This window comes from Phyllostomus discolor, chromosome 6 (assembly GCF_004126475.2).
Source record: "Phyllostomus discolor isolate MPI-MPIP mPhyDis1 chromosome 6, mPhyDis1.pri.v3, whole genome shotgun sequence".
In the NCBI taxonomy this organism is placed as follows: Eukaryota; Metazoa; Chordata; class Mammalia; order Chiroptera; family Phyllostomidae; genus Phyllostomus; species Phyllostomus discolor.
Genome location: NC_040908.2, coordinates 64,968,593 through 64,990,247, shown reverse-complemented (window position 1 = coordinate 64,990,247; position 21,655 = coordinate 64,968,593).

The window sequence follows — 21,655 nt, the reverse complement described above, 5'->3', positions numbered from 1 at the left end:
GTGGGGGCAAAACACAGGCAGCTGTCAGTTATGGACCAAGTGCTGGCCGTTGGGGGCCGAGGGCTATAGGGCTGTAGCTTGGTTTCCTATGCTGGCTGCTACAGACTATGGTCCAAGTTCTACCTCTGGACAAAACTATCCTCTCCTGGAACTTGCTTGAAATTAATAAGAAGTTGAAACATGTGGGTGGAGAGGGCAAGCATCTTCTCACGCAAACAGCCACATGGAGTCGGGAATTCAGTGTGCTTTGAGGGAACTGGGTCCTCGGATTCCACATAAGGCAGTGCTCCCTGGGCGCATCTGAAATTTCCCTGCAGGCTGGCTGGCCTTTCTCAGGCACTGCTGGGAACGTGGGATCATATGTTAAGTCCAACTTTGAGGACCAGGTGGGCTGGAATGGGAGCCATGGAACAGGCCAACTTAGGCTCCCAGTGTGTGCACCCCAGCTTCTCTTACCCCCCCCCCCACCATCCTACCCACTGGGCCTCCTTCAGGGTCGCATCCTCAGACTCACTGCATTTTACCCAGGGGAGCGTTGTCAAGAAGGCAGACAAGGTTAATCTGTTTTTAACCAGGAGACAAAGCTCAAAGACAAGGACTAAGTCCCGCGTGATGGCACGTCAGACAGTTGCTGCAGGTGGTGGCTCTGAAATGCCAGGGGCCAGATGGCGGCCAGCTCCACCCACACACTGTCTCCAGATGTGCTGCTTGTTTGGACACGGAATTTCTGCCCTGTAACATGCCTTCAAGTGGGAAAGTGATTCTAGATCTTTCTAGAGGTCACAGATGAAAGCCTGGGGGCCACATTCAGTCTGGACGTGTGTTTTGCTTGGCACACACGAATTTTAAGTCTTTTAATGAGTTGTCAAGACTTCAAATGAGCTAGCCTTTCACATTAAAAAAATGTGTTTTCCCACTCCTCTTAGAAAATAGGATGACAGGCGATGCTGGGTTGTCTTCCCACGGAGGCCACTCAGCAGAGGCACAGAGCCCCGTGAGAGGGGCACACGCTCTCCTCTCCTCCGCAGACACCGTCACCCTGCTCTTTTCTCCTGTTTGTCATCGTCACAGGCTAAGTGTTTGGGTCCCCCCAAATTCATGTGTTGAAATCCTAACCTCCAGGTGATGGTATTGGGAAGTGGAGCCTATGGGAGGTGAGTGGGTGATGAGGGTGGAGCCCCATGAGTGGGATTAGCACCCTTAGAAGAGAGACCCCGGGGAGCCCTCATACCCCTTCTCCCTCTCTCATGAGGACACAGCAAGAAGGGTCACAGCCTGCAACCCTTCACAGCCCAGAAACCAGCTCTCACCTGAATCTTGCCCGCACCCTCATTTGCCAGCCTCCAAAACTCTGAGAGGTGAATTTATGTTGTTTGTGAGCCATCCTGTCTGTGGCACTTTGTTACAGCAGCCTAATCTGACCACTAGAGTCGCCAACATGATCCTGTGGGCACTGACCCTGAACAGCTCATGGATACCTGTGAAGAGACCTTCATCCCTTCCCTCGGAAGTTGTTTCTGGTGCTAGAAGGTTGCTTTGGAGGATCCTGAGCACACAAGAGCCATGTGGTGGGCACAGGGTGACCTCACAACGCTGATCAGGGCCCCCTTGGCTGGATGTGATGAGTATATTTCCTCTCTCCTGGTCCCTTTCTCTCTTCCAAGAGGGAATGTGTCTTCTCACCTCATAAATAAAGAGGACTGCTGGGAACAGATGGGGTCAGAGCCGGCATGGCCTGAGGGGTTGGATGTAAGAGCTCTGATGCCAGGTGCCTGCAGGACTGAGCAGGGGGTGGGGTCTGATCACCTATGTGACTGTACCTGCAGAGCCTCACTTTCGCCACCTGTGAAATGGGATCGGGCTCCTAGCCCCCGAGTTACTGAGGCCTCACTTGGCCTGTGTCAAATGTGGTTGTTAGGGAAGATGGTTGGCTGTCAATTATATCCATCTGGTTATGCTGTGGCAATAAATAAACCCGAAACTCAGTGTCTGCACCAGCCTAGGTTTCTTTCTTACATATGCTACATGTCCATCTTAAAAGAGTGAGACTCCACTCAGTGTCACTGCCTCAGGCGTGCAGGGTGATGGAACTGTCCCCAGGAGTGCCAGCATTGTCCGTGAGGGAGAAGGGGGTGCAGTATGTCAAACCTAGGCTCGAAAGCCTTTTCCCAGAAGAGACACCCATTGCTTCAGCTACCATTTTATTGGCCCAAGTAAGTCACAAGTCACCTCTAACGTCAGGAAATGGCCCCAAGGGTCACACTACATGCTCACAGCACAGCTGGCTCCCCAGCTGTGACATCCTGTCCCACTGTTCACGTCCAAGAAGACCTCCCAGAGCAGTTTGCTTTAAGACATAGAAAAAAATACTTCCTTTCTCAAATTTTAAGTCTGACAATGAAGTCATAGACAAGATGTCTCCTTTCTTTCGGTATATAAAACCAACTTCTTCACACCCAGCCACGCCTTCTCGTGGGCCTACTTAGTTTGCCAACACACATAAGCGTCTGCCCCAGCAGCACTGCTGTGTTAGGTGGATGAGCCCGAGCTCTGTCCAACTTAGGGTTTTCCTTAAATTAAAAATAATTCGCACATTGACTTGAGATTGTTAAATGTATATAGAATGCTATTGGATACTTCTTCCAAGGTCTTACAAGGGTTTGCTTCTTTTCACTGTGGTGTAAGGACCTCTTTGGGGCATGATGTATACATTCCTGAGGTACTGTGGGGAAGTGTACCACACCACAGCCCAACTGGAGCGAAAGCACTCTCTCTCCACTGCTAGGCAACCCACGATGTGCCAGTGGGCAGGAGAGGCCTCTCTGACATCCAGCTCTCTGATACAACACCATCCTGAGCCCCCTCCAGCTAAGAAGACTACATTTTAAGAAAGGAATAAAAACACCCTGATTCTGCCCTGGCTGGTATGACTCAGTGGATTGAGCACCAGACTGTGAACCAAAGTTTTGCTGGTTTGATTCCCAGTCAGGGCACATGCTAGGGTTGCAGGCCAGGTCCCCAGCAGGGGGCACATGAGAGGCAACCATGCATTGGTGTTTCTCTCCCTGTCTTTCTCCCTCCCTTTCCCTCTCTCTAAAAATAAAGAAATAAAATCTAACAAAAAAACAAACAAAAAAACTCCTGATCCCCATTGTACCTGGGCTATTGGGAAATGGTCTCCCAGGTGGCACAGGTGTTACCAGTCTGAAATCAGTGTGCTTGACATTTCGAAAAGCCAAAACTCAAAACGTCAGAGTTTGGAGTACAGAAAAGTTTATTGATTAAGAAGGTGCCAACAGGAAGATGGGAGACCTAGTAGTATCTCAAGTTCATTTTAAGAAAGTGTCGAATTCAGGCTTCTTTTATGTCAAGGGAGGAAACATGGGAAGGGCATGGGGTGATTGACCACCGCAGATCTGGGCACCAGCATGGGTCTGAGGAAGAGCAAGAAATCTCGAAATCTCTAAATCTCTTCTCAGTCTGCTGACCCAGCTGATCTGAGTTTGGTCTTGAGGTTCCTGGAAAGTTTTGATAAATAATCTTTATTTTTGTATACATTTTCTTCATCACTGTAGGAGGGGAGGCACTTTCAGGCAGGGGTGGTTTTTTGTAGAATTCAAGCTGCAAGCAGACTTCCTCTAATGATTAGCGTGTCTATATGCAAGAACACAGCAGGCTCGAACGAGACAGAGGAGAGGCCAAGCACTTCACTCTTGCACAGGCACCCTGTACTGTTGTTGTTGGGTGCTCCTCCTGGCTTGGGCCCCGCTCTCAGCACTTTATGAGCATTATTATTTATCTCCACAATAGCCCTATTAGGTAACTACTATTATTATTGTTTCTGTTTTACAGATAATGGTTATCTGTAGTAGTCTGGAACTTACAAAATACTGCCAAGAACTGCATGGACTCCAGAATAGCCCTGCTTTAGGCTTTATATGCAGTGAGACAGAGGCACCACCTCTCCCCCACGCCACCCCCGCTTTCCAGGGACCAGGCACCACCTCCCCTTTTCTCCTGAGAGGAGCTGGAGGCCCCCTGCCCTCCTAGGCTGTGGCAGGCCTTGATGTGAGGGCTGGAGGTGCTGAGCAGAGACGCGCATCTCTGCTCCTCCTCCTCTGCTCCCATAAACTCATTTAAAGAGGCCAAAACTGCACAGACCTAGTCATGGCAAGGCTGAGACTCAAACCAAGCCAGCCAAGCTTTCAGCCACTAAACCACACTGCCTTCTATTACAATATGATTACATTAAAACCCAAATCTGAAAGACCACCCACTGCTTTCTTTATTGGATCCTTCCAATAAACTGGTCATGCTGGTAACACAATTCCCTAAGGAAATAGAAGATGATTATTCTAAAATAAATCTGAAGAACACACCCACCACAAAGCAGTGGCATTTTATGCAAATACAACCAGGGTCTCCTCACCAGCCAGTCTTCACTCAGGGCAGAGAACCCAGGACTCAGCCACCAAGTGGGGGTGTGTGGCTCAAAGCCGAGAGAGGCAGGAGATGCCAGCTGGCAACGGGAGGCACGTAGGGCAAAGAAAGAAGAGGGGTTTAAAGGCTGATCCAGAGAATTCTGACAGTCTTGCAGGAAGCAGGGCCTGTGTGTTCCTCCTCGCCTCTACCCCTCCACCCCCTCCCAGGCCAGGCCACACCAGGTGGGGGGCTCATTTGCCTGACAACACCTGGTAGATGTGCCTCAGCTTCACTGCATGCCTCCTCACTGAGCCTGAGGTCCTGAAAAAAACACTGACCTCCTCAGGTGCCGTTTCCAAAGGAAGGACATGGGTGGTTTTTTACAAATACGGTCACAGAAAAGGCTAGAACAACGTGCTCCATTTAAGTATGTCAGGGTCCCCCTTGACACTGGAGCTTCCCAGAAGCTGGCCTACGGGAGCGCCTGACTGATTTCGTCTCACAGATAAATGAGGGCGATAACACAGGGGCAGGGGGAGACCACCAAGGTAACGTCTTATCCCGATCTCAGATTCATTTGGACAGCACCTTGAGGAACATTTCTACCTGAGCCTTCTCTCTCAGAATGACCAGCACAAATGGCCCTCCAGACTGCCTTCCCGACCCTGCTTTGCAGGTGAGAGGCTGACTGAAAAAGATGAACCCCAGCCTGGCAGGGAGGAGTCCACCTGGTTCACAGGGCTCGGGTCCCTCCCACTGGCCTCAGCAGCCACTGTGGTTTATCCCCCATTCTGGAAGTAATTCCTTTGATTAGCATTGCTGGGGGGTTGGGGGAGGAGGCCAACAACACACTGCTCTGAAAGGAGGAACAGAAATGCAAGAGGGAAACCTGGGTGAGAGGAAGTGGGGGTGGAAGGTGCAGTCCCTACCCAGGCACTGAGCCGGGGGGCTTGGTCATGACTGAAGTCCTGTTACCACTGGCTTAGCAAAAGACACTTACATGACCCCAGAGGAATTCCAGGAGCCTCCTCCCCACAGTGGGTGGGTGCAGAGCCCTGCCGCCCCTCCACCCGCCCTGTCTCTGGCACAATGGTCCTGTCACCAGTCCTCTGTACCATGAGTCCGTCTTGGCACTTGACCCTGTGAATGATTCCTAAGAATTACGCCTCCCCCTTTTCCTGAACTGGTTTTCAAAATCACACAGAAGGGCCTTCAAAGTCATGCTCCACACAGTCAGGGCCACTCAACACAAACTCATGACAAATGGTCCCAGGCAGGAAGAGTTTGGGCAAGTTTTAATCATTTTTTAAATATTTTATTTATTTATTTTTAGAGAGAGGGGAAGGGAGGGAGAAAGAGAGGGAGAGAAACATGTGTGCAGTTGTCTCTTCTGTGCCTGCAACTGGGGACGTGGCCCACAACCCAGGCATGTTCCCTGACTGGGAATCGGACCTGTGACACTTTGGTTCGCAGGCTGGTGCTCAACCCACTGAGCCACACCAGTCAGGGCAAGGTGTGATCATTTTAATGGGCTAAGCATCAGGTTAGGTTTTCTGAGGTAACCAGGCCTGTCTGGAGGTGGGGAATCCACGCAGGCAGGTGGGACCTGACGAGAGTGGCCTTCCCTCTGTGGGCCTTCCCTCTGTGTGGGGGCGGCAGCCCTCCCTGCGCACCCAGTGCACTCTGCTCACTGGGCCCCCTCAGCCCTTTGGGCCCAAACGCCAACGGGAGGTGAAATGTTCCCCAGACCCAGTTTTAGAAAACTATAACCCTGGGAGACGTTTCTCCCAGCAATCTGAATGTTGAGTGTACCTTCTAAAATTTACAAAAATTTTCAAAACTTGTAGAAGTTGTATAGTGTTAATACCTCAAAAAGTAAAAAGTATTTTTGTTTTAAAAAGTAAGGTTCGTGGGCCTGATCAGTATTGTGCCATCTGAGGCGGATCACTGGGAGCCGTGAGGGAGCAGCAGAGGCAGGTAGGGCGTGGTCTGGCTCCCAAACCAGGAGGTAGCCAACAATCCTGTATCTTTCTGTCATCATAAGTTTTCATGTCACCCTGTGCCAGTTTCTGAACACAGGGATGTAGCCAGCATCCTCTCCAGTTTGCAGGAAATAGGAACACCAGAGCCCAGAGAGGCAACGAGACCCACTCAAGGTGCTCACTGAAGGGGCAGAGGGAGGGAGTCTCACTGGTCTCCTGACGTCACTGATTATTATCGTTTTGCCACATGTAGCCCTCAGTCCTCCTTCTGTTACAGGGTGCAGCCAAGAGGGGGGATCCCAAATAGGCATTTGAAATGGGGTCCAGAACTCAAGGTGTCCAGGAGATTTTAAGGTGTCTTCATCCCTTCCCCCACAGGTGTGAGTTGGGAGAAGGGGCACACAGAGCAAGAACATGCAGGGCAGCTTTGCAGCTAATCCATGGCATGGTCATTTAGCATACCTATAGCCTTTGGCTGGTCACTTAGATATGCTAAATAGCTATGGCCATGCTCAAGGCCAGGGGGATGGAAAGGGACCCCCCCCCCCCGCCCCCTGCAAGATGTGACTGGGGGGCAGGTCCCCGGAGTTACAGCACCTGCGTGGAAGCTGGGAGAAGATTGGCTCCATGACATGGGGTCACACCTGCCCAGTCCCATATGGCGACCAGAAAAGCTGGAGAAGACAGCAGATTGAGGGCAAGTGTGCCCAAGTGTAGGAGGAGTCAGAAATGGGGCTGCAGAGGAAGATTGGTGCAGGGATTTAAACCCAGACATGGCAGCCATTGAGGGGAGAACCATGCAGCCTTGATAGAGTGGAGACTCCTGCAGCCCTGAGAGGGAGAACCACGCGGCTCTGGCAGAGTGGGGACTCCCATGGCCCTGGGAGAGAGGACCACGTGCCTTTGCCAGAGTGCAGACGCCCACAGCTTTAGAAGGGGGAACCACCACCTGGTTTTAGCAGAGATCCCAGCGACTCAGCTGAGGGTACCGGGAACCCAGGGAGGTCTCCCAGTCAAGATGGGGTACTAACTGGGAATAACCAGAGGTCTGCCTGAGCCATGGACTTCTATTTCCTTTCCTGAGATATGGTACTCTGGACTGAGCAAAGAGGGAAAGAAGGAAGGACTGTGTCTGTTTGTGAGTCTTTTAAGGGACTTTAGGATTTTTTGATAAAGACATTAGGTCACTACTTTAAGTTTGTATAGCATTAAATAAACATTTCCTTTCCTTTTCATGAATCTCTGGCATTGAGAGATGTCTTTCCTCGGGCGGCAGACATGATGAACCTGGGGGCTTTTTTTTTTCAATAATAGTGTATCATCCCAGGCCCCCCTTGTTTGTTCTGTAACACTTCTAGAATGTTTTAAGGGGGGGAATGCCATGCCACATGTCATTTCAAGGGGCTTAACCTTACCCTCAAGGTGAAATGACTCACTTGCCCCGTTTTTGACCCAAAAGGAGGAGGAGGGTGCTTCTTCCACTCCCTGGTCAGCATCTGAGTGGCATCTAGACCTGTAGTTGCCCCTTCATGATCAGTGAGTGGGTTTTCCAATGCACGTGTTTTTCTGAAGCAACTGGGGCTCTTTCCATGACAGTGCAGGCCTTGAAAACCCTCAGAGGGATTTAAAAATCCTCAGGGAGAAGGTATCGAGAGAGGGAGAAGGGTGCAGCATGGACTTGTCCCCTGAGAGAAGAGAGGGGCACAGTATGCCACACTGACAGTGTTAGTGCAAGAAACCTAAACACACGGCCGGAGAGACCGTGTGGACTGGCAGCCCGATCCCAGAGGGTGGCAGACAGCAACGACAGACGCTCGAAGCCTGAGAGCCGTGGTTGTAAAGTCATGGCTGAGCTCAGATGTGTTTTCTGCCATGTTTTTCCACTGCAGAAAGGGGTGTGACTTTTTCTACAGGATGTGTCTCCCTTTGGGGAGCCTGGCCTACGAAAGGCCGAGGAGAAAGCAGTCACTCGCAGAAACATCAGAAAAGCAGGGCAGATAGACACCTCGCCCTCTGAGGAGCAGACTTCGTAAACCAGAGGAGGAACTTCTGATGTTAATCTTTGGTAAAGTGCTCATGTGAGTTAGCAAATAGCAACTGGAGATACAGTAGAACTTTGTTCAAAGATCAACCTCTGGACTGACTTGATTACCCTTCACCCCCAACCTTGGTGGGGAGGGGAGACCCCAAAGCCAGCCGCAGAGGAGAACCTGGGTCTGGGGTCAAGGTGGCCTTGAGATTGTCAGATTACCTTGTATGCAGTTTTCTGAACACAGGAGTGGGACATAGAGGGGAACCTCCAGTCCGCCTGCACCGAGGGAGGGTCAGTAAGAGCTTTGCTGGGCAATTGGCTATTCACTGATGTAAGACTAAGTTTAAAAGGAAACATAGGACAACATGCTTATGACCGTGCAGCCAGTGGGCAAGGCCTCAAGCAAGACACAAACCACACAGGCAAACGGAGAAAGAGCGAAGTCGGCCCCCGTCGGACTGTGACATTGCTGACTCCAAACCAGAGATCACTGGAAGCCGAGATGGAAGACGAGCAGCATAGCAGGAGGGGTATTTGCACTACATGGTATGAATATTGTACGATACACCTAGGTACCGCAACATTTATACCTTCACATACACCCTGGATTATTGTCCAGGCTCTATTGAGAACTCTAATCAACCTGAGTTTTTTTCTCTTTTTTCCATTTACCTGTTATTTGTTCTCTAACAAAGAGTTGTGTGAATTTTGCAAGTACCAGGTGCTGTGTTGGCTTCCAGGTGACAACAGCCACACTGTTCCTGATCTCAGGGCTCAGCAGAGGAGAGGGTGGCAGGCAAGGATGTGGGGGGCGCTGAAGGAATGGCACGGGGGTCTTCCTGGAGTGAGTACAGAGACCCCCTGTGGTCCCAGAGCAGCAGCCAGGTGTGTGCTGTGTGGGCCTGGAGATCCCCAACCAAACCAGGTACCTTCAAAGACTTCAGGGTTTCTTTGGAGGAAAATGGACATTCTCTGAACTCCTGCTGTGTGCTGGGATCACACTGGATTGTTCCCCAGATGTCATTTCATTTAGATTGGATGTATCTCCCAAACAGCGTGGTGTTCACTGTTGACATCAGCACAGCATTTCCCGTCTGTAGTGGCCATGCAGGGTCCTGCGCCCGGGCTTGGGTCCGGTCCCTGGAGTTAGAGGCCGTGCACCAGACTCAGGGATAGGCAGGGATTCTCCATTCTTTCTTTTGAACAGGTTTGGAATTTGCTCTGCTTCTCAGACTTGTGTGAATGTATGGCACACTTGTAGTAAGTGTTATTATTCCTTTAAAAAATCTGCAGCCCTTGCCCTGACTAGTGTGGCTTGGTGAGTGGAATGTTGTTCCACAAACCAAATGGTTGCCAGTTCGATTCCTGGCCAGGACACATGCCTGAGTTGCAGGTCAGGCTCCCAGTTGGACACATGCGAGAGACAGCCGATTGATGTTTCTCTCCCTCTTTCTCCCTCCCTTCCCCTCTCCAAATAAATGAATAAACAAATAAATAATCTTTACAAAAACTTCTGCAGCCTTTGCCCTGGCCAGTATGGCTCAGTTGGTTGGAGCATCCTCCCATAAACCTAAAGGTCATGGGTTTGGCTCCTGGTCAGGGTACATACCTGGGTTTGGGGTTTGGTCCTTGGTTGGGGCGCATACAAGAGGCAGCACTTACAATAGGCAACTGATTGATGATTCTCTCTCACACAGATGTTTCTCTCCCTCCCTTCTCTTCTCTCTAAACTCAATAAGCATATCCTTGGGTGAAGACAAAAAGAAATTTAAAAAATGTAAAAACCTGAGCAGTAAGCGTTCAGTTTATAGCGGGGGTTAAATCACACTGGACCAGCCGGCAGCGGCAGCAAAACAGCCCCCATTGTGTTCCGCCCAGCGCCCTGTCCCTCGAGCGCTGCACTGGAGAGACACCTCATGTGTTTCATAATAGAGCATATCTATTGGGTATCTTTTCTAAAGGAGCCCACATGAGAAAGCAGCTGTGTCTGTCCCCAAAGCTTGGAGCCAGCACGCACAGCGCTGCTCAGCATGGGCCAGTGAGCCGCAGAGTATTTCTAGTGCAGACAGCACCTGGGCCCCTGGTGTCGGCACTTTCCAGGTGTAAGCTCATCTCCCTCTTCAAAAACAGTTTTTGAGGAATCACACTCAAATTCCATTCGGGGCCTCCCCGTGTCACTAAAATGCAGAGATGTGTGGATCTTGGCCTCTCCTTTCTTATAGGAAGCTGGGCTCCTGAGCACTGTCTCGTTGGTGATGCCCACGGCCTGTGCACCATGTCTCACCTGTACCAGGTGCCTCACTTCTCCTCTGGAGCAAGGTGACTTTTCATTGCTCCTTTGTCTGCTTTTCTGCCCCTCAGCTGCATGCCACAGAGAGTGTCACTTTAGTCTCCCTGTCTATTCCTGAGGTCCCTTAAGCTCTGGATTTCAGTCGGACCCGTCCCCTCCTGGCTGCCCTGCACTCTGTGATCTGCCCTCCTGCTCCACAGTCCCTCTCCCCCGGATCCCAGGAACACCACATCTTTGGTGCTCAGCACTCCAAGACTTTCTCACATGGTGTCAGCACCGATACCATCAGAACCATCCTCCTCCTCATCCATGCAACATTCCCATCCTGTCCCTGCACCTCTCCAATCATGGTCTTCCCACAGGGCACCCTCACAAACACAAGGTGCACTGCTCACTGTTCTGTGCCAAATGGGGGGCCCACACATGAGTGTGCTGGGGCCAGGATGCATGCGAGGGAAGGTCCAAGCTTCCAAGGAGACAAGGCTCAAGAGAGTGGGAACCCAAAGAAGGTTCCCCGAAGAGTGGGATTCCCTTGGGGCCCGACAGAAGGGAAATTTAGACAAGCAAAGAGGCTGAAAGGGTGAGTCCTGAGCAGGGCAGAGGGCCAGCCCCGTCACACAGGATGGGCAGGGCTATGATGCTTGGAGTGGGTGGTAGGTGTAGGCTCTGGGCTGGTCAGGAGCAAGAAAAAGCTCAGAAAAGAATGGGGCGGTGGGGCAGGGGAAGCTGCAGTCTGTGGGGGCTGAGCTGAGGGGCTTGAACCTTCCCCAGGGAGCAATGGTGCCTCTGAAGGCTTTGAGGAGGAATCCCTTTCACTGTAATTTGTGACTATTTTTTCCTTCTATCTTCAGGAATAAAATATGCACAGTCAACTGTTCCTCTTTAAAAAGATTTGTTGTAGTCTATAAGCTTGCAGACCACCCTCCTTGTCCTGGCCTTAGTTAGCCTGAGCCTGAGCTTCTCAACCCCACTGATGCTGGGCAGCACCTGGGGAGGCCAAAGGGAGGCCTCCGTCCTGTCTGGGTCCTTGTCACCAAACAAGAAAGGATTCAAGAGCATGACAGAAAGATTTAGCAAAGGACAATACGTTTACTAAATCGATAGTATGCACTCAAGAAGTAAGAGTGGGTGACCTCAGAGAATGATGCACCAATGCAGTCCGAGTGGAATGTCTTTATTCATCATAAGCGAGGGAGGGGATAGGGTGGTCCTCTGCTTCTGACACTGGTGAGGCAGCTGCCAGAGTGGCTCATCATTGTCTCTCCTCTCTAGGTAGTGATTTCTTTTTGGCCCGCCAAATCGGGAGGAAATTGGGGAGAAGCGGGAGAATAAGGGTCAGTGAAGGTCATGTTTGTGATGTTCCAGCCAAAACAGAGAAAGAGTAAAGCTTGAGGCCTTTGTTCCCTATTTTAACTTTCTTGCTTCATAAATGCACTCCTGAGAGATGTCAGTCCCATAATCACAAGGGAAGAGGACGGGTTGGTGGTCAGTCTTGTGTGCGTGCTTTAGGCTGAGGTGGGGCACAGACCCTGCCCAGCCTGGGATCGAAAGTCTCTTCCTGCCTCGTCTACGGGCCTGAGCTCTGTGCCCCTGAATGTCGAGGTATGAACTAGAGTCCTCGGAGCGTCATCGTCTTTATATGAAACTGTTGTAACCTCGAAGATATAAACTTAAAAAGACTAAAAAGGCATAGACCATATAATAAAAGAAAGATAGCTATTAACGGGCCAAGGAGTGAGAAGTGCCAGGTGGGAGAAGGGAGAGCCTGTTGCACCTTTGTTAGACTGATGATATATTTGTTTCTGGACTTCTGGGTCAAAGATTATGTCAGAGGTCAGGAACGGCCTCCCATATGACATCGCAAAAGGGCTTAGTTCTAGACTTGATTTGGGAGCCCCTCTGTATCTTAGGAGGGCCGTGGGCAGGAGCTGAAGCTGTCTTCCCGAAGTCTCCTGGCACAGCTTGGCTAAGATTTTCCTTAAGGTGCGATTAACCTTTTTATCTATCCTGAAGACCGAGGCCTCCATGAACTATGTAAATGATAGTTAATGTCTAGGGCTTGGGCTATTTGTTGAGTAGTTTCGGTTGTGAAAGAAGGGCCATTGTCACTTTGGAGGCTCTGAGGCAGTCCTACCCTCAGAACCATCTCCTTGAGGGGGGCTTATAAGTGGCTCAAATGTGCTGGAGGGGGGGTCCCAGGGGACTCTTGAGAGGGGCCTGGCCCCTGGCCTTCACGTTTTTGGGGATTATTTATTGGGCCCGATGGAGGAGCTGCCAGAAGAGGATCGTGCAGAGTATCTGTATTCCCTGGGGAGGGCTGGAGAAGTGGGGTGGGTATAGCAGGTCTTATGTGCACTTCTCTTCTCTGGCTCATGGTTTAGAAATTCGTGTAAGGGATTTCTGTCCATATCTCCTGACATTTGTAGAAGAGATCTAATTGAAGGACAGTATTGTAATTAAGGCCTCATTTTCAGGCCGTGTTTTCCCATTTAATTCCTATCAAGCCATGTCGAATAGTAGATGAAAATGAAGTGGGGTTTTTTGTTGTCGTTTTAAACTGTTTAATTTGAAATGCTTCCAGTTGGCTAGAATGCAGCCTAGTGGAGTTTTCCATAACACCTGGAGAGAGAAAACCAGTGTGCTCGAGAGGGCTAGGCCTCCTGACCAGCCTTCCCACTAGGGAGTGGACTGACAATCCGCCAGCTCGTTGAGGGCGGGCTAAGAGGGTCTGAGTTTTGGGGGCTAAGCATCCCCTGCACCCATAAGTCTGGCCAACCTGTCCTGGACTTCCCAGGGTGGACCAGTGGGTCCCTCCTAGCATGGGCCCGTGGCTTCCTGCCCGGTGGTGTTTGTTTACCCATCCAGGCACAGGAAGGCCACTAGCGGGGGAGAAGGCCCTCAGAGGGAGCAGGTCCATATGTCCTGAGTGCTGCCCTCTCTTTTTGGGCCCATAGGCCATGGCCAATTAAGTTTAGGATACTGGAGGAAGGCCACTGTAGTTATGAGACCACAGAATAGTCTGTAAGAGCTCCAGTTTACACTCGAACCAGGTAAAAGTGAAGTGTGTGGTAATTTGGAAGAATGTACAGATGTCTGGTTCCCAGAAAAAAGGGAGAGAAATCAAATAAAAGGTATGTTTATGAAAAGCAGAAGCAAAACAAGGCAAACACACATGGGCAAACTTACCAGAAACAGTGGGCAGAAAACATTCCTCTGGGGTGTGGGTGAGAGGCTCTGGGTCTGTAGAAGGGAGGACTTGAGTGGGAGTCAGAGAGAGAGAGGCCAAGTTGGGAGTGGAGGAGAAAAACAAGGGTTCTTGGAGGCAGGAGCATGGAGGGAGCTGCAAATTGCAGCCACTTTGCAGCCACTCACGGCTCCCTGGTCACAAGTACAGCAGTTGCAGCTGCGAAAGGAAGAGTCCCCCTTTGCTGGATAGCACGTGGTCTATTGTCAAGCACTACATTTGTCCGAGAAGTGTGTATTGCCCTCAGAGAGTCTGGATGTCCCGGAACAACTTGGGTTGTTAGTTCCTGAGCTTCTGGTTCCCATAGCTCAACAGCTTAGCCTCCTGGTGAGTAAGTCCTTGCTAGGTGACTCAGAAACAATGGGACACAGGGGGTGTCTAGCTAACAGGCACAAGCCTGAAATCCTTTTGTTGACCATGCTTAATTCAAATTAGGCTAAGGCAAACATTCTAAGATCTCTTTCCTGAAGCAGATTTTTCTTTGAATCTTTTGGGCAGGAAAAGGGGGAGGATCAGAGAATTGTTTGTTTTTATTATTATCATTATTCTTTTGTTTCCTAACAAACAGCTTAAAATCAATATCCACAGAGCAGTTTCAAGGCAGAACTTTGGTCCTTTTAGTCCTGCCTTTTAAATAATAAAGTTTTACATTCCAGAAGAGAAGTTGGTGAGCCGTCCTATATTTTATTGACTCGATTATTTAGTCCTGAAAATAAGTCAGTTTAGTTAAATTGTTGAGTCTCTGAGTCTCATTTCAGGAGGGGGTGATGCAGATGGGCTCCCAAAGTGAGGCCTATATTGTGCAAAGAAGCAAGCAGGTATTTAATAAGGGGTGTGCCTATGAAAACAGAAGGAAAAACAAAGGTTGACGATCAGAGTACATTATAAAACAGTTTCTCATTCTGTAAGCTTGTCCGTCGGGGAGATTTGTAGACATTAGGCTCAAAGCTTCTTTTCTGGAATGGCGATCCAGTGACTGCCTGATAGAGCCTCCTTGTCTGCAGTCTGAGCGTCTGACGATGTCCTCAGGTGCTCAAGGAAATTCTGCATGGTTTACACAGTATTGGCCACTGAGATTATTTAAGCTGTTGTAACACTTCCTCAAGTTTAGATCAAGTCTTTTGCCTGCAGTTTGCAATTGCAAAGCTCATAGAAAAAGTTTTACTTCTCAATAATTCCAAGTTGAAGGACAGAAGAAAAATAAAACATTACTTTGGAGGATTGTAGCCAAATATTTAAGAAAATTAGAAAAATTCAGGGCTCAGTTCTGTTTACAGGTGAAAAATAAAACTTTAAAGACAATTAACTGAACTGGAGTCTAACATCCACAACTGTATACCACAGATTCCACTGAAACACAATTTCTCATTCTCCCCTAAAAACACCCTCATGTTTATCAAAGACAGATAAATTAAGATTACTTACTGCATGAAGTCCTGTTTCAATGTGGCCTGATTATTTGCATAAACACAACAAGAATAGCAACTGATCACACAGAATCTCTTAAGTCAGCTTTGCTGGCATCTCACAAGGGGTCGCCAGATTGAACTTTAATTAGTTTCTCAGGGCAAAGGAGTCACACCAGGGCCAGGTAGTGGCCATCAGGCTTTGCCTGCAATATCCATAACTTTGGGAAGTTCCTCAAGTTCTCAAGGACACCCACAATGTCTTGGGGGTTTCTCTTTGCCATCTCCCTGGAAAGCGACTTGCATTCCTTTCCTGGAAAGACTGCCATGAATGAACCGTGTAAATAAGGAAGGTAGCAGGCTGTGTTTCCAAAGAGCTTTTTATCAGCTTTCAAAGTTTTTAAGGCTTTCTGATGACATCCAAAGTCTATGCATGTCTCTCCCAAACATGACATTCCAGTCAAAGTCCTGACTAATAAAACCAGTTTTCAATTGTGTCCTGTTACAAAAAGAAAAGACTCTTACTGAATTCATGCAAACAAATATATTGCCATAAAAATAACAACAATCATTCATTAAAGGTTTCCAAATTCTGGAAGGATCAGGTAAAGTAAAAATATCAATGCTTTAATTTTGTTTATAAAGATATAATTTGCAAACTGCTTTAAGAAAACAAGTTTTCTTATATAAGGAAAACAAAAAGATTAAAAATTAGCAATATTTTCAACAAAAACTTATAAAAATTATAATTATCTTCAGTTCATTCAGTCCCATAATCATTTTTGTTTATTCTGATTATTTGCCAGTATTTCCATGAGTCTAGTTGTTCTTTAGAGTTCTATTAATCTTGACCCAGTTTAAAGGCATGACCTGAAAATTTATTATCAGAAATATATAATTTAGAACAAGTCACAGTCCTTTCCATGGACCTTTCTAAAGATGCAACATATTCACAGCCCTGGCTGGCGTAGCTCAGTGGATTGAGCTCAGGCTACAAACCAAAGCATCGCAGGTTCGATTCCCAGTCAGGGCACATGCCTGGGTTGCAGGCCACAGGCCCCAGCAACCACACATTGATGTTTCTCTCTCTCTCTTTCTCCTTCCCTTCCCTCTCTAAAAATAAATAAAATAAAATAAAATAAAATAAAATAGATGCAACATATTTACAAATGCATCAGAGTAAAAGGATGACTGTCTCAAAATGACAAAAAAAATACCCTTAAAATGACATAGTTATAGATCTGATTACAATGCAATTGACAAAGGAATTTGCTTTTCTGTAACAACATTTTAAAATAAAAATTAGAATTACAAATGAAAGTATATGAGAACTTTGTAGACTTGATGATTTTTATATAATCTCTAGAACATCCACTTTAATAATAAAAATATATGTATACAAATAGAACATGGTTATTATTTCCTTATTTGATAAAGCTTCCTGGGCACTTTAAACATATTAAATATGTTCTTGTATCAGGAGAGAGAGAACAAATCCTTGAGGTAATCCATGGCTCCATTGGAATAACTCAAAGCTACTTCTGGGTTAAGAAAAAGTCTCTTGAAGTTTAAACCCTGGGATGGTTGTCAAACATATTTGATAAAAGATCATATATCATTATGAACCAATATTAAATTATTTACTCACCCAAACTGACAATAAAAGGCATCAAACATAAATGAAAACTAGAAACATTTTAGTTCTTAGAATTAAGAAGATGGGTTTTATAAAGTAATCAAGTACCTGATTAACACAATATGATACATACTATTTTAATAAAATATATAGAATCTTCATTTTTTAGGCAGATACATGAAAAACTTCTCTGCCCTGTAACTGACTGAAAAATAATAAAACTAGTTCTGGATTAGCTTACTTTTGATACTGAGATTTATTTTCTTAATTATATGTATTTTAATATTACTTAGCTTAGCCATATAAAATTTTCTTTCAATATTTTTCTTTATAAACCTTCTACAACTTCTCTAGTCCCTTTTAGTTTGCCTCTCTTTAAAAAAGGTTTTATTTATTTATTTTTAGAGAGAGGGGAAGGGAGGGAAAAAGAGAGGGAGAAAAATAGCAGTGTGAGAGATACATCAATCGGTTTCCTCTGTCTCTCTCATTCACACACATACACACACACACATCCTCAACTGGGGACCTGGCCCGAAACCCAAGCATGCACCCTGACTGGGAATTGAACTTGTGACCTTTCAGTTCACAGGCTGGCCCTCAATCCACTGAGCCACACCAGAAAGGGCTACTTTGTCTCTTTTTAACTCATTTAGAAATAACCAACTTTAGAACAACCCATTTTTTTCCTATCCTTTAAAAAATATATTTTCATACCTTATACCTTCAATTACCAAAACCATACAATTTCTTTCCAACCTAATTAGAACTCTTAACTCTTAGAAACCTCAGTGTCTTAGTTCTTGCTGTTACAGCAGAATGAGCAGCCAGAGGGAAATAAAGGCAAGAAGGAGGGAAGCCCTGGAAGCCTTATGTATTGTCTCCTTTATCTGGGAAAGAAAATGTGAGACTATGCTTTCCTCCCAAGGCCAAGGACAGAAAGGACCCATAGTGCCCAAAGGAAGAAGCCCATTAACACCTCTGGGTATTCACGCCCCGCCCCCCACCAAAGCTGGCACCACATTTACCTGTCAATCAATATGCAACTTCTTCACCACCATCCCACCAACTATGTAAGTCCTCAGAACACAGGACTGGGTCTTTTGGTGCTCTTGACTCTTTGGCCACCTTTAGCCACCGGGGCACTTGCCACCTGGCCTTTGCCCACCCTTACCTTGCTTTGCCCTGAACCTGTGCCCTTCCCCTTCCTCACCTCAACAAGTCTTGCCTGTTCTCTTCCCTGAGAGTATATCACCAATAAACCCTGCTTTCATGCTAATAGATTTGCTTATCTGTAATTCTTTACAGCATCGGCAAGAAGAACCAGGTCTCTCCAGGTAACATTGCCAGTAGAAGTGGGGTTCTTTCATGGGATTCCATGGAAGGCATTCCAGGAGACCTATGTATGGGATGTTCAGGCTTCATGGTGTGATTCACTATAGAAACAAAATCAAAGGACTGCCTTTGGGTTCCCAGTATCCCATCTCCATCCATCCCACTATGGAAGAAGTCCAACCTTGTCTTCATGAGGCCAAGAAATAGTTTAGTCCATATCATAGCTTAGTCCAATTCCTGGCTGTGCTCCAGCCGGCTGGTTCTGCTGTATCCAGTACCCAGGCTCGGCTTGGAGCCTGCTGGAAGTTCACATGGATACTGGCTGCATGGCTGCTAGGGCCTTGTGGTTGCTCCGGAGAGAAAATACATGAACAAACAGGGCACGTACATGTTACCAGGTGAAAGAGAGAATGAGTCTTTGTTAGGCTGATTATATTATCTTGGGCTTGGGTGGACCAGGCACTTCTTCAAACTAACCAATCAACTCACAAGCTTCCACAGGCTTAAACTGGGCCCACCTCCTAACCAATCTACTTCCTAGATCTGCCATCATTGTGTCTCTTATCCAATCTGATCCTTTTCCTGGGCTAGACTGACAGGCCTCTGTGGTTGCCATCTTAGTTGCTGCTGAGTGTGCCTCATAAGGGTACCTCCTCCTGTACCATCGTGATTTCTACTTCCCAAGAGCTTCCCCCATCCACCCATCCACCCGCCCACCTGCCCCCCACAGTCCCTGTACTCAGAGCCCGGCTGCTGCCTACAAGGGGAAGGGAGGGGTGTTAATCCCCTTGGCAGGGAAATGCTATAATTCCCTGGAGTGCCTCTGAATGCCGCAACTTCCTAGCAAAGCAGGATTATGCTCCCTAGTTTATTATGCTTAATAATGCCTGATTCCCTTTGCTTCCTTCCTTTATTAATATTTAGAAGCCTACACTAACATAGTGACACCTAAAAGTAGGTAATTAACATTCTTTAGTTTGGCAAATTTATGAATACACTTTATAACTTCTAGAAATAGGTTTTTTCATTGGCAAACACATTCACGCTTTCAAGAGACTTCAAATAAAGTACAAGATATAGTCATTAACAGATACAAATTTATTTTCTAGCTTCTCTGTAATAAGAAGCCAAAAGTAGGTAAACTTAGATCAGTCAACGGTTTAATATTTTGTTATTTCAAAATATCTAGATATTTAACACTTTTTGTTATTTAACTTAGTAAAACTCTAAAGTTTTAAGTTACCAAAGACTTTGGAAAACTATGTTTAAGTGTGTGTGTGTGTGTATATATATATATATATATATATATATATATATATAATTATTACTGAAAATCTCTATCAAAACCCTTTAGTAACCCTATTAGTTACCCTTTAGTTACATCTATTTATTAGTTCTTAATAACTCTATGAGATTTTAAAGTCAATTATTACCAGGCCATTTTCTTGACAAGTTTTATAACAGAGATAAATAATATGAACTTATTTTTGTAAACCCAGGCAAAGCAGACATATATTTTATGTTAATAACTCTAAAAGACATCTACTGAACTTAAACCAGCTTTAATATCAAATATTTTCTCAGACCACATGACCTTGAAAAAACATTCGGGATAGTTTTTTATTTTTTACCATACACATGGACAATATTACTAATAATTGTAGAGAAGACAGGAGTTTTCATTTGTCCTTGACAACATTTAAGGAGGCTGGAGGAGGGGAGGGGAAGGGAAGGTATCAGCCTTGGGCTACTTCTACCGCTGGAGTTTTAAAAGTGACAGTTTTTTCCTTCAATTACCTCAGCCTCATTTACATTTTTAATTACCCAGCAGGAAGATCTGTTGAGACTTTCAATGAAAGTTTTAAAGTCAGAGAATGAGCTCTCTGAAACAAAGAAAGTCTTGGCTCCAGTTCAAGGAATTCTATATGTAACATCCTGAAGAGTTGTTTAAAGGGGAGAGGGGTTAAGTAAGAACTGAACAAGGTTGAGAATATCCCATCCCCAAAAGAAGAGAAAGATAGGGAAAGAAAGTGTGCTTGTAGAAAGCAGAAGCAGAACAGGGTGAGTCCATTTGGTTGCCAGGGGTGACCGGCCCCAGCTCTCGGCAGCACCCTGTCACTCAAGAGCCACCCACAGACAGTTGTGTGAGGTGTGCCTGAGGGCAGACTCACCAACAGAGCAGTGGCAGCCAGACACTCTGATTCGGAGTGGGGTTTACTCCGCTCAGGCAGGAGACTTAACTCCACACCGAAGATGGTGACAGGAAAAGGGACCAAAATAGAAGAAAGTGAAGACCTCCTAGATGGCTCACCAAAAGCTGATGCCAGGCAGCCCCCGGGGAGGCCAAAGGGAGGCCTCAACCTGATCCAGGTCCTTGTCACAGAACAAGAAGGAATTCGAGAGCACGGCAGAAAGACTTAGCAAAGCACTTTAAATTTACTAAGCGATAGTATGCACTTGAGAATCGAGAGCAGTGACCTCGGAGAAGGAGATGTGCCTGTGGGGTCTGGGTGGAGAGATTTTATTAAACATGGGTAACAGGTGGAAATAAGGTGGTCCTCTGTTCCTGGTGCTGGCAGAGTGACTGCTGGGGCGGTTTGTCCTTGTCCCTCCTCTCCACAGTGATTTCTTTTTGGTCCTCCAATTGCAGGAAATTGGAGAGGAGGAAGCAGGGGGACAGGTGGTCAGTGAAGGCTGTTGTCTGTGATGTTCCAGACAAGATGGAGAAGGGGAGGGGTTGAGTTTGAGGCCTTTGTCCCCTATTCTAACGTTTCTGCCTCACCCCAAGTTTTGAGGTGGCCTCCAGGACATCCAGGACACCCAGTCTTGTTTCAGCCAAAGCTGGGGTGGGCTGGGGAATGTCTATGGGCTTCAGCGACTTGTCTGTCATGTATGTGTTACTCAGCGGAGCTCAGACTCTAAAGTGATCAGGAGTTTCTAGTTCCGGGGGCAGGGCTGGTGCCAGGCCTGAGGTCCAGGGGTATCAGGACAGGTAGAGCTCTCTGTTCCCCCTGTTGGTTCCCAATGAGCCACAACAGCATTTGCTTAACATTTCAGGACAAACAAGAGTAACTTGTGAATTTTTTATTTCTAACACAGTTTGAATTTTATCTCATTTTCATGGGACTCCAGGGGATAAAGTCCCCTAATCCTATACCTGGAATTGTCAGGACAGAATGGAGACATCACCTGCTTCTGAACACAGACACTTTTATTTTGTAGCTACTGTCTCTGCTCCCTAATGTCTGGTTTTCTGTGTGGGAGTCTCAGGGGTGATGGTGCTGCCAGATAAAAGTTGTAATGAGAGAGGG